General features: G+C 45.0%; 1 long non-coding RNA gene across 2 annotated transcripts; it reads right to left on the bottom strand.

The window, feature by feature from the left end:
- Positions 1-8,734: 8,734 nt before the first annotated feature.
- Positions 8,735-12,208, bottom strand: LOC124706048. Of its 2 annotated transcripts, none has more exons than XR_007004253.1 (3): positions 11,680-12,208; positions 11,416-11,578; positions 8,735-9,651 (listed from the first exon to the last, which is right to left on the bottom strand). It is a non-coding gene; the product is annotated as an uncharacterized LOC124706048 (long non-coding RNA). The 2 variants fall into 2 exon arrangements; XR_007004254.1 differs by having other exon boundaries at positions 11,740-12,208.
- Between the last annotated feature and the right edge of the window lie 994 nt (positions 12,209-13,202).

Raw genomic sequence — 13,202 nt, 5'->3', positions numbered from 1 at the left:
AAATTGTCGGTCTGATGCAGAGGACAGGAGGTACCGTCAGCATGATAGAAACAATGACTGGTACAATCATCGCGCTGAAGGAAGGTCAAGGGGGCAGGATGACATGGATAGGCACTGGGACTGTCCGTTCTTCAAACATTGCTGGGACTCAGGAATGAGCCGATTGCCAACAATCGAGAACTGCCCAGAATGCAAGCAAAAGAAGAAGGGCGCCGCTAACGTGTCCGTGTTCAAGCGTCTAGGGCCTCTCCCGCCTCGAAACAAGCATGCTGAGTCCGCTCGGGTGGAAGATCTCGAGGAACTAGAGGACGATGATGAAGAAGATAAATATCATCGGCCCAGGTGGTGCCCTGATGGGCTCAGCCGTTCCCAAAAGCGAAGGGTTCAGCGTCTGCGTGGGTTGGAAGAAGCCGAAAGATTGTACCTGCACACGCTAAGGAAGGCACGGCCTGATCTGGCCATCAAAATTCGGCGAACCCTGGACGAAGAAGGTCGGCCACAAAGAAAAGAGTGGCGCCCCAAGCAGAGGAAAGCCGATGATGATACATCGGCTGGCACAAACATGGTCTTCATTCTTCCAACGGAGTTTAGCGCTCCAAGATTATATGAAGCACCTGTGGCGCAATTAGACTGCGGCCCACGGCCGGTCATCTTTGAGAAGCCGAAAGAAAGAAGTTACAGGCATCTGAAGGCCCTGTACTTGCGAGGTTACATCAATGGGCAGCCTGTCAACAAGATGTTGGTGGACACTGGAGCGGCAGTCAACATTATGCCATACTCCATGCTACGTCGGTTGGGACGCTCTAGCTCAGATTTGATCAAGACCGATGTGACACTGAGTGATTTCAACGGCCAAGCATCTGACGCACAAGGTGTTCTGAATGTGGATCTGACCGTAGGAAGGAAAACTGTCCCTACGACGTTCTTTATTGTCGACGACGAAGAGTACCTACGCTGTCCTACTAGGGAGAGATTGGATCCACGCCAAACTGTTGCATTCCATCCACGATGCACCAATGCCTAATACAGTGGGATGGAGATGAAGTAGAAGTCGTCCACGCAGATGATTCAGTCGAGGTTTCAACAGCTGGCATGGACGTTTGGGAGACATCGGGCCAAGAACCACTCTCAGGCATCAATCTGGACGACTGCGAGCGCATCGACGTGACAAAGAACGGGGTCAGGCTGGTTTTATCCACAGGCCTGACCGTGTAACAAAGCAAACGTCGATGAACAAACGTGGCGAGGCTGATCCTTGTGATCGGCCCCAAAAGTTTATGAAGGAACATTACAAAACCTTCACCGAACAAGCAATGTGGAGGCCGATTCCAGCAATCGGCCAAAATTATCCTCATCATACATTCTGCATGGGTTCAACATGTTATCCAACAGAGCCGATACCATCAATTCCCTTGACAGAATCGGCTCGGGGGGGCACCCAGGTGGATAAAACACGAGGATATGCAGTAGAAGTGTCTCATCCTTTGATGACGGGTATTGGAGCATGGGGGCCGATACATAAATCGGCCGAAAATTCAAAAAAATTTAAGCACAGCCGATGTGCAGGCATCGACTTAAGGATCAATGGAGCAGGAAGTGGATCTTCTCTTCAGGGACCCCTAATTCCCATTGGCAAGTCTTCAAGTTCAGCACGTGCAAGTCAGGGTAGGGATGAGCTTAACGAAGGGAGCATATCTCTTCTAAGACCAGGGGGACAGCCGATGACGAAGCAATCGGCTGTAACGTTTTGACCAAGGTGGTGACTTGGTAGCTGTCACTTCTAGGGGGTGTTACGTCTAGAGTGTTGGAGGGCGTCAGAGATTCAAAGACATCCCCACCGCGAGATGCTCAGCCTGCCAAAGACGATGAGCCGATCTGATCAGCCAGGTGCAAGATGTGAGCTGGAGAAGCTCGGGGGGGGGGGGCAGCTCGCCCTGAAATTTCTTCACTCTAAAGAACCGATTTTGTTGAATCGGCTGATGCTGCATTACGGGTTGGAAACCGAGGATGACCGACGTGGTCGGCTCACTGCTATTCTCGCCCCGACTGAGGCTCGGGGAGCAGCTTGCCCCGAAGGATCCTTTGCTACAGGAAGCCGATTCTGTTGGAATCGGCTGGCTCTGCGTCACAACTTGTCTGAAGAATGGTACTGATATTGCAAAATTATCAGTTTTCAGCATGCCAGTCGATTCAGCGACAAACCCGGGGCTCTGTTGGAGATACCTGCTCAACACCAGATTACCAGCCTGCTGGATCGACTGTATCGGCTGTCGACGGATAAAAGGTGATCAACCGGTTGGCCCCGCACGATAGCGCTCTCAGACGTTGTTGAGCCCAGGCCTGTTTTCTTGAGTTACGGTTCCTCATCACTGTTTCCACCCCGGCTGAGGCTCGGGGGGCAGATGGCCTCGTGGATACTCTATTCTTAGAAGCCGATTGAAGAGTCATCGGCTGGCAAGGCAACGCGATTACTCTCAAAGGCGATGGGTTCTTGCAAAAGAGAGATCCATCATCACCGATGGAGAATTGGTTCTGGGCTATCTGGTTGCTGCAAGGGAACAGAGCAGAGGATATCTGTACTACAGGGGTCTCGGTTTCAACAGCAAGTTGTTTCAGCAGCTGTTTTAGGACTCTGTGGAAGGTGTGGTCTGCCTCATTGTCCACCAGGGCTTCGATTCATCAGTCGAAGAGGTGAAAGATGGATCATGAGGGACCGATGCATTGCCATCGGCTCATTAAGCATTGGCTAAGTGGCGATCGACGGGATCAATATGAAGGAAAATCGGCTAAATTGGCATAAGGGAAATCGGCAAAATCGAATTGGGGAATTTCTTCATAAGCAAGATTTCTTACATGGAAGAGCTGATTACTCTCAAAAGGGAGTACTAAGGGGATACATTGCCCCGTCTACTGCTACTGATCCTAGCTAGGGGTCCTATCTATGGGCTGTTGCAGCCCTCGTCATCGCCTTCATCGCCGCTGTCGGCGCTGCTCCCGGCCGGCTCGTCGTCGCTGCTCCAGCGGCCGCCGGCAGGACCTTCGTTGTCCTCATCCTCCTCGTCGTCGTCATCGCCGTCGCTGTCGAAGTCACTCAGATTCCCCGGCCAGGGGCAATGGCGCTTGGCCGGCGGCTCGTCGGGGAGACTGTCGTCGTCGACCTCCTCCCCTTCCTCCTCCTTCACCTCCTCGGAGGTGGTGAAGTCTGCCCAGGAGAAACGATCGTCATCGCTCTCCTCCTCCGATTCCCCGTCAGCAAGGAAGCGGAGGTCGCTCTCCCCGTCGGTCAAGGATTTGTCATCCTCGGACCAGACGGAGGAGTCGTGGTCCTCTTTGTCCCACGCCGTTGGGGCGAGGATATCGTACGCCGCCTGCGTACCCCACTCGGGCGTCGACTCTCGGATGGGAGAGGACACGTAGGAAAGATCCGATGAAGAGGAAGAGGAAGAGGAAGAAGACATGGTTGCAGAGGAGGGTTTTTTGGAGTGCTAATGCGGAGGGGGTGAAGAGGAGAACTGTTCGATGCGGTTAAATAAAAGGAGATGGGGATTTAATTTTCGAGCAGTTTTCGAGGACATGGTACCAAAACTTTCAAATCGTGCAGAGAAGTTGGGAAGGCAAGTCGTCATGATGAAGCATACTGCGACGGTTCTGCTCTGCCACGACATGACCCATCAGAGGAAAAACAGAGTGGTTTTGAAATTATCATTACCAAAACCAGGGGGGCATGTGTTATCACCAGAATTTAACCAAGTCAGAGGTGGGCCGCGATCGAGATGGACTTGAAGAATATATATATAGAAGGAATACGTGAATCGGCCTTTTATACCAAGTTGGGCTTGTTTGCCCATGTATCTGTAACATATTAGATCGCATCTTAGTTTAGAAGTTAGAATCTTACTCGTGCACGGTTTGGTGCACGCCCGCATTAGAAAGTCCCCTGGACTATAAATATGTATCTAGGGTTTATGGAATAAACAACAACCAACGTTCAACCACAAACAAATCTCGGCGCATCGCCAACTCCTTCGTCTCGAGGGTTTCTCCGATAAGCACCATGCTGCCTAGATCGCATCTTGCGATCTAGGCCTGCCCACGTTGTTCATGCGTTGCTCGTACTGAAGCCTTTTTGATGGCGAGCAACGTAGTTATCTTAGATGTGTTAGGGTTAGCATTGTTCTTCGAATTACATGCTTTCGTTATGCGACCCTTGCACATCTAGCCGCCCTTACACCTATCTTGGGTGTAGGGGCGGCACCCCGCTTGATCATAGTTTAGTAGATCTGATCCGTTACGGTTGCTCCTTGTTTCATCAAGGATTAGTTTAACATCCGCAATAGTTAGGCCTTACAAAGGGTTGGAGGATCCAGCGGCGTGTAGGGTGGCGTTTGCTAGCCCTAGATAGGATGTTCCGGGGATCAACCTCGTGTTGGTTTTTAGGCCCTGTCTAGGATCGGCTTACGGTCACCGTGCGCGAGCGCGAGGCCCAATCGTGAGTAGGATGATCCGATTATGCGGTGAAAACCCTAAATCGTCGTAGATCTAATTAGCTTTATCTTGATCAAGCAGGACCACCATATATTCGGGCACCTCGTCCGAATCATGGGTGGATCGGCTCTTTGAGCCGATTCACGAGATAACCTGAGAGCCGATCGAGGCTCGTATTTAATGTTTACGTGTATGCCATGCGAGAAACTAAGCGAGGCATCATCCACACCTTCCCGACCAGGTATAGGTCAGGTGGCACTCCCTTGCGATAGCATCGGCGCGTGCGACCAGGAGGCTTTGCGGGCCGTCGCTCTGAGGGACTGGGGCCAGCCGCAGCCCTAGTTGTTCCCGGCTCTACCGTGTTGACCGTCTCTACCCGCCAGGGGGTTTCTGACGTCAATAGAAGTCTAAGCTTGGGGAAGCTAGTTTTTATGATCTTTTTAGCTTCCCATCTTTAGGGGAGAAAATTTGCTATGATAATACTTTATCTCCCATATGCGATAACTCTAATGATGCTTGTGATATTTTAAATCCACCTACTGAAAGTATTCCTTTCAAATACGTATGAAAATTGTTGAACTTGCTATGAACAATTGCTATTTTGGAGATGGGACTGTCCATCCTAGTGATCATTTACTCTTTATACATGAATTATGCGAGTTGTTCGAGAGTGCAGGTATTCCAAAAGACCAAGTTAAGAGGAAGCTATTCTCTATATCTCCGAAGGGCGTAGCTGCGGAATGGTATAAGATGCTGAAGAATGGTCGATCTCTTGGTTGGGAGGAAATTGTACCTCTCTTTTATTCTAAATTTTATACTCCTCATGAAGTGCATATTGATAGGAATTACATTTATAACTTTTATCCTCGTGATGGAGAGAGTATTTCCCAAGCATGGGGGAGATTGAAGTCACTAATGCTCAAATGTCCCATTCATGAGCTCCCCGTAATGTTATTATTAGTAATTTTTATGCAAGGCTTTCAGGACACCACAAGGACTATCTAGATGCCTGTTTGGAGGGATCTTTCACAAGCAAGGAGGTTGAAGCTAGATGGGATCTTCTTGAAAGAATTCAGGAGAATACTGAAGATTGGGAGAACGACAAAGGTAAAGAATCAGGTATAAACTATGAATATGAATGCATTAAGTCTTTCGCTCAAACCGCTGATTTTCAAGAGCTTAGTGCTAAATATGGTCTTGATCCTCAAATTATGGTAGATTGCGCTATAGAGCCTTTGCTTCTCATATTAGTGTTCCTAAAGAAAATTGGTACATGTATCATGAACCTTTTAAAGACACTTGCATGGAAAATGAAATTGTTGTTAATGATTGCAATGAACATGCTCAAACTCCTGAGAATGCTATTTCCTATAAGCATGTTAATTTTTGTGGAGTTCATAGACCTTGTGAAAAGAATAAAATTGAAGAAGAATATTGTATCCATCACAGAAATGAAAAAAACTAGAAAGTGGTCTAGGGCTCTAGATGATCTTGGTGAAAAAGTTTGTGCCCTCTATCCTTTTATTCGTGAACTTTGCCATAGAGTGGGTCATTTTAATTTTCAATGCTCCTCCAATGATAATTCGAACCTCATGAGTGCTGCAAATTTGTATTGTGATGATGAAATCACTCCTAATCAGCATGATGAACTTACATTATTTTTGGAGTGTGAAGAGTTATTGAGAAAAACTTCTTTGGTGGATATGAGTGCTCTTGATATTAATAGTGTCCTGCATGGGTGTCTTTCTTATTGCATTGATAATTGCCATACAAATACTTACATACACAATATTTTAGAAGATGACACTTTGCCAAAATATGACAGGACCGCTGTGTGTTTTGAACTTATTAATGAAAAGAAGGAATCCTCCCAAGTTTCTTCGATTGTTTCTGGAAATAAATCAGGTTATGTGGAGAAGCCTCCCTTCAAGCCTCTTCCTCCTAAAGAAGGGAACGAGGAGAAGGAAAATAAGAAGAAGAAGGTAACGAAGAAGAAGAAGAGGGGGAATAAAAAGAAAGAGGTAACGACATATCCCCGCGTGTATGAGATAACAATAGGTAATCGTAAGTATGTTGCTCCTAATGATTATTATGATAATGAATCTGAGTACAATGATCTTCCTATGCCCTTTACCTACATTAGTGATCATGATTTAGAAGAGCACACTACTTTTGATATTGAAAATCTCGGGAGACTAATTCTGAAAATGATGATGTTAATAATTGCCATAGTATTAGTACTATCCATGCTTCTTCCCATAATGATTGAGAAAGCTCTAAGCTTGGGGATGAGGTGTTTGAAAATCCTTTTTCTACTGATGATTATATGTTTGATACATCTCATTCTAGTAACAATGATGGTATGGTAACAGATGAACATACTGTGGAAGATAACTATTCTATTTCTTATGATGACACTATGCCTCCAATTTTTGACAATTATTATAAAGAATGCTATGACATAGGTTATAATTATCCTTATGAAACTTGTCATAGTTATGATGGGATTGCCAAAAACAATTCCCTTAGTATGCAACTTGTTTACCATGTTCAAATTCTTGATAATGATCCTACTCCAATTACTATTAATGAGAAGAGTTCTTCTTATGCCAAAATTAATGATACTTTTATGCATATGAACCATGATAAGAATGTTTTAAGTGATGGTTATATTGTGGATTTCATCAATGATGCTACTGAAAGTTATTATGAGAGAGGGAAACATGGTTATATGCATCTTAATAATATTAAGTTTCCCCTATTTATGTTGAGAATCTTGAAGTTGCGCTTGTGTTGCCTTTCTATGCTTGTTGCGTTATGCTTACATGACTTGTTTATTTACAAGATTCCTTTTCATAGGAAGTGGGTTAGGCTTAAATTTGTTTCATACTTGCTTTTTGATGCTCTCTTTGCTTCAACTCTCATCTTTATGTGAGCATCATTAAAATTACTGAGCCCATCTTAATGGCTATAAAGAAAGCACTTCTTGGGAGATAACCCATGTTTATTGTTTTGTTGTGTCTTGGAAGTTGTTACTACTGTAGCAACCTCTCCTTATCTTTATTTTATTGCATTGTTATGCCAATAAAAGTCTTTGATAGAAGGTTGATACTAGATTTGAATTTCTGTGCAGAAAACTCAGAAAAATCTGCGAAAATTCATGAGTGATCCTCAGATATGTACGCAACTTTCATTCAATTTGAGCTTTTTCATCTGAGCAAGTTAAGTGCATCGAAAAAATTCGTCTTTACGGACTGTTCTGTTTTGACATATTCTGCCTTTTATTTCGCATTGCCTCTTTTACCGTGTTTGAGTGGATTTCTTTGCTCCATTAACTTTCAGTAACCTTGGGTAATGTCCAGAATTGTTAGAAATGATTGTGTCCTCTCTTAACATGTGAATTTTGATTATGCACTAACCCTCTAATGAGATTGTTTTGAGTTCGGTGTGGAGGAAGTTTTCAAGGGTCAAGAGATGAGGATGATATAATATGATCAAGAAGAGTGAAAAGTATAAGCTTGGGGATGCCCCCGTGGTTCATCCCTTCATATTTCAAGAAGACTTAAGCATCTAAGCTTGGGGATGCCCAAGGCATCCCCTTCTTCATCGACAACTTATCAGGTCACCTCTAGTGAAACTATATTTTTATTCCGTCACATCTTATTTGCTTTACTTGAGCGTCTGTATGTTTTTATTTTTGTTTTTGTTTGAATAAATTCGGATCCTAGCATTCCTTGTGTGGGAGAAAGACACGCTCCGCTTGTTCATATGAACACTGGTGTTCTTAGCTTTACTTTTAATGTTCATGGCGAAGGTTGAAAACCGCTTCGTTCATTGCTATTTGGTTGGAAACAGAAAATGCTTCATGTGGTAATTGGTATATTATCTTGAATAATTTGATACTTGGCAATTGTTTTGAGCTCTCAAATAGATCATTTTTAAGCTCTTGCATCATGTAGTTTGAACCTATTAGTGGAGAACTACCATAGAGCTTGTTGAAATTTGGTTTGCATGATTGGTCTCTCTAAAGTCTAGATATTTTCTGGTAAAAGTGTTTGAACAACAAGGAAGACAGTGTAGAGTCTTATAATGCTTGCAATATGTTCTTATGTAAGTTTTGACTAGCAAGGAAAGGCGCGGCGGCACGCCGCGCCAAGCCAAGAGCTAAAGAATGAAGCTTATGTTAAATCAAGACTGCGATGTGAACGGTGGTGTGATGGTGTGATAGTGACGATACGGCATGCGAGAGTGGCAAGAATGGTAAAGCTTAACTTTCTTTGGCGGATGATAACGACACTGCAAATAAGTATGTACGATCGATTCAACGATAACTAAATTGACTGGTTCGTAGTACTACAGAAGGGTAATGCCAACCAGCGCTGCAAGCGACAGAGCGCGGGGCGGCCACACGGCTCTAGCCCAGCAGACGAAACGGCTTCCATAGCCCGCACGCGGGCGGCACACCACGACCGCTGCAACCAGCATGCTGCACAATCGGCACACCAATGTCAAGAATGGTAAAACTCAACTTTCTGCGGTTGATAATAACGACAGCTGCAAATAAATGTCTACATAGACTCAGTATAATAAATTGACTATTGCAAACAACTGTCAAGAATATATTGACAGTACTTAGAGGATTATAACAAACATCTGTTTTCAACTACAAAAAAATAGGTGGCAGCATTTGTTTGAATAGTGGTACTACTATTGATGGTAAGAGGGGAGTGGCATTAAGATCAACCAGACACAATATTGGGGAAACATAACTAATCTGAAAACCTATAATCAATCTACAATTTAACATTTAGATAATCAGCCTTAAACTTCAATATTAGACAGAATATGTGGTGAAAAGATCTATAGGCTTGCTCCTTAACAAGGAACAATCTAGCTGCCTGATAAAAAAAACACTTCTATATAGAACTTGAAACATCAATAATAGAAGAGAATATGCTTTTAATATTGGGAACAACCACTGAAACATTTGACCTGAACAGCATAAATAAAACGCAACCAACATCATTTTGTACCAGTAAGATGACAAAATGGATCTTCAGTTACCCTCTTCTCCCCAATTCTCCACCGTAGTACCATCTTGGCCAAATAGTAGTACCCTCAACAAGTATCCTTTCCATTCTCCGCTTCGGTGAATCTTTCAGCGACCTATCAAAACATAAATGGGCATCACAATACTCATCTTGCATGTTACCATGTTCTCCAAAATGAAACCCAAGAAAAATAGCAGTCACTGTATCAAAACGTTCTAACCGTTGCAGGTACTGCAGTTCGGTTAGTTTCTAGAAAATGATAATTTAGCCAAACAATAGCTTAATCCATACATGACACCCTGCCTAGAGATGTCTATTCAAGGCGCACTGAGTAGAACTATCTATTCTTTAACACTATGTTTCATAGCAAAAAAGTTTAAAAAACAAAGGAATCATAAAGTGTATATGTGATAAATTTTATATTCTTGACTAATAGGAAAATTAGGTTACTCTCCTTACTCATCCTTATTACTTATATGTTGGTTCAAGAGACAAATTATCAGTTGAAACCTTGGTTCTTTCTTCAGAGAACAACTTAGAGCAGGAAAAAAAATGATCAAGTAGTCAAAAGTCTAGGATCCATCGCCTTATTCGACAGAGGTATGCCCATGTTCACTACACGCACACATTCCTTTAACCGGAGCAACCTTGTAGGTTCAGTTGTGAATGATTTGAATTCGTTTGAAAAAACGGATTCCTTGAAACAGAGCATCCTGTAAGCTCAGATCCAAATGGTTGGGTTCATCTTCGATAAATGGATAGTAAATTAGAAAATAGAAAATTGCAGAATGGGCATATATGGCAGGACTTTTTAGAATGTGACATGAAGAAATTTCATGTACCAAAGTGCAGGTGGGTCAGTATTTCCGAAGTAATACTTATAATATTTTCTAGAAGAATAGTTACTGCCCAAAATATATTTTCATTCATCAACATCAGAGTAGATTCATGTGTAGTTGTGTTCCATATGTTTATGAATCCCGCATAGCTTTTCCAATCTGGTATGACAAAATTACATTAACATCCGAGTACTAAGCTAATTCAGGTCAACAAAAAATAGAACCATATGTCCTATATAAGTAAGGTCTAAGAAGAAAGAAAATCCACATAAGTAAATGTACTTCATAGAAACATGCTTCCCCTGGTTGTTCATATGGCATTCCATTGAACTCATAAGGATAGTCTGCTAGTTTAGGAGGCACTCTATGAAGAAAAATCAGTCTTTTTCTAGAGTGCGCGTTGAAGAATGAAAAATCAGTCTTTTTTCTAGAGTGCGTTGCAGAGTTCTCCTAAATATTAATTATTCGTTTTTAGCATTAAACCAAGTTCCTTTCATCTCTACCTAAGCGAGCAGAATACAACAAAAAGATCTGCTCATACATGCTAAATACCAAAACGTTCAGTTGTTCTCTTTGCAAGAGTGAGTGCGCCACACACACCTAGAAACACAAGAAGCATTAGTATAAAACCTGCAGTCCAGGAACATGCTACACAAGTAGGACGGCCATAGGACTAACTTAAGTACTACACCAAGCACATTTTTACAATCTAAATATAACTCTTTACGCACTACACGAATTACCTAATCTTAGAACTTAAGCTAAGAAAATTGCCTCCTCGTTAAAAAGAGGGAAAGGGGAACTTATGAAAACAGTAGAATGATCTGCAAAAAATAATTCATATAAAACAATTAGATATCCTTCACAAAAAGAAACCATGTTCTCCTTAATATGACTCCTAGATTAAGTCAACACACACTGTTTTTGAATCGAAGACTTGGGAATTGCAAGAGAACATTTGTCCCAGACTTCGGTTCAGCAAGTGCAAAAAATCAGTGATACATTTACAAACAAAGCTGGTAGGCGAAGATGAGCCGCACCTGATGAATTCCATGGGTGTGGACATAGTGACATGCCTGAACGCAGTAACGTCCTGGAAGGCTGAGTTGATTATTCTGATATCAAAGCAATTTGTCAATTTGAGGTTTCAGCACCATGCACAGGCTCTGTGTCGTCCAAACCGAATAAAGGTGAGGTATCATCCTAGAATAGAATCAAGCCCCAAATGAGATCAATTAGGGTTACCACACCTGAAGAACGCATTTCAATATGATGAAAATCATAACTGAAGCAATAGACACAACCTGGCACAAAAAAGTTTCAGCAAGAAGTGCAGCATGCGTCCCTGGTGATTGGACACATACCTCACATCTCCTTCACCCGTGATGATCGAAGAACAGGGAGTTCATCCTCCTTCGGCCGCCCTTATGTCACATGCCATCATGTGGGTGGCAACTCACTGGAGGAAGGCGACAACACACGGTGAGGATCCTGTGATGTCCGCGAGACCGAGTATGAGAAAAGTGTGTAGCTCTCCGCGACCTTGCGGCTGTGGAGGTTGTCCTGCTGCCGTTGTCCTGTCCAAATCCGCTGAAAAGGGCAGAAGACGGATTTGAGACAGGGTTTGGCAAGGCCGTCAGCACGGCAGCACCACGGGGATATGCCGTCGCGGAAGACGACCCCGATCTCCCAAGCAGTCCCACGGCATGTAGCAGGAGCGATATCAAGGAACCCGACGAACTGGCGGATACAGCTTCCAGTGCGAGGCACACGGTGGTAGTCGGCGACGCTGCATCTCCCAGCAGCGTGGACTCCCCGCGACGCGGCCGCGTGGTGGCACGGCGGCGCTTGACGGCCTCCTCCCGGCGACGGCGGCACCCCTTGGCGAGGCTCCAATCGACACGAGGCGACGCCCAAGGACCCGCCGCCGCGGGTACCATCAGAGGGGCCGGCTCCACGGGCGTTCATACGCACTACAGAGCCCGAGAACCGCTGCCCCTGCTGGCCCCGGCCGTTGGCCATCTCCGCAGGGGGATTGAAGTCAGCGGTGGCGACCTTGCCAGGGCGGACCTCCGCCATCGACATCCACGGCGCCGATGCGCGCCGGCGGCGGCTCCTCGTAGTCGAGCGGCAGCAAGAAGTCCACCCCGCAGTCGGCCGGCGCCTGAAGCTCCTCCTCCCGCGGCGGTGCGCCGCCGCCGGCGATGGCTTTGCGAGGAGGGGCTCGTCGTCCTCCTGGGTGCTGCGGGAGCATCGGAGGAGGAGGAGGAGACGGGCGCGGCGGGAGAGGGCGAGCGCGGCGAAGAGGAAGGCCGGCTGCTGGCCTCCTCCGTCCGGTACGCAGGTGGTGCCTCTAGGGCCAGGGGGATGAGGGGGGAGGAGATGCTCCGACCGACGGCGAAGGGAGCCAGGCCGGCGGTGGTAGGAAGTGCTCGGGTTGGGAGAGAGGAGAAGAAAAGCTGGTTGGGGACATACGGAGACATCCAGAAACGCCACGCGTGGGGAGATAGAGATAGGTAAAGCGGTGCTACAACCATGTGGGGAATATGCTGCTATAGCCACCCAAGTAGTAAACCAACTGAATACAACACTGAAACTGAAACAGTAGTAGAAAAGAAGAGGTACAAAAGAAACCCCAGAATTTTCTAGAGGGCACCGAAAATGCACCAAACCAGCTGCAGGTTAATCCAAAAAAAAAATCCAAAATTAGGAGAAAAAAGATGTTTGTTAAGGTTTAATATAGTAGTTATGTATCGGTTCATACTTGTGTTTGCTTCAAACAACCTTGCTAGCCAAAGCCTTGTACTGAGAGGGAATGCTTCTCGTG

This window comes from Lolium rigidum, chromosome 4 (assembly GCF_022539505.1).
Source record: "Lolium rigidum isolate FL_2022 chromosome 4, APGP_CSIRO_Lrig_0.1, whole genome shotgun sequence".
In the NCBI taxonomy this organism is placed as follows: domain Eukaryota; kingdom Viridiplantae; phylum Streptophyta; class Magnoliopsida; order Poales; family Poaceae; genus Lolium; species Lolium rigidum.
This window is presented reverse-complemented; position numbering and strand designations above follow the sequence as displayed.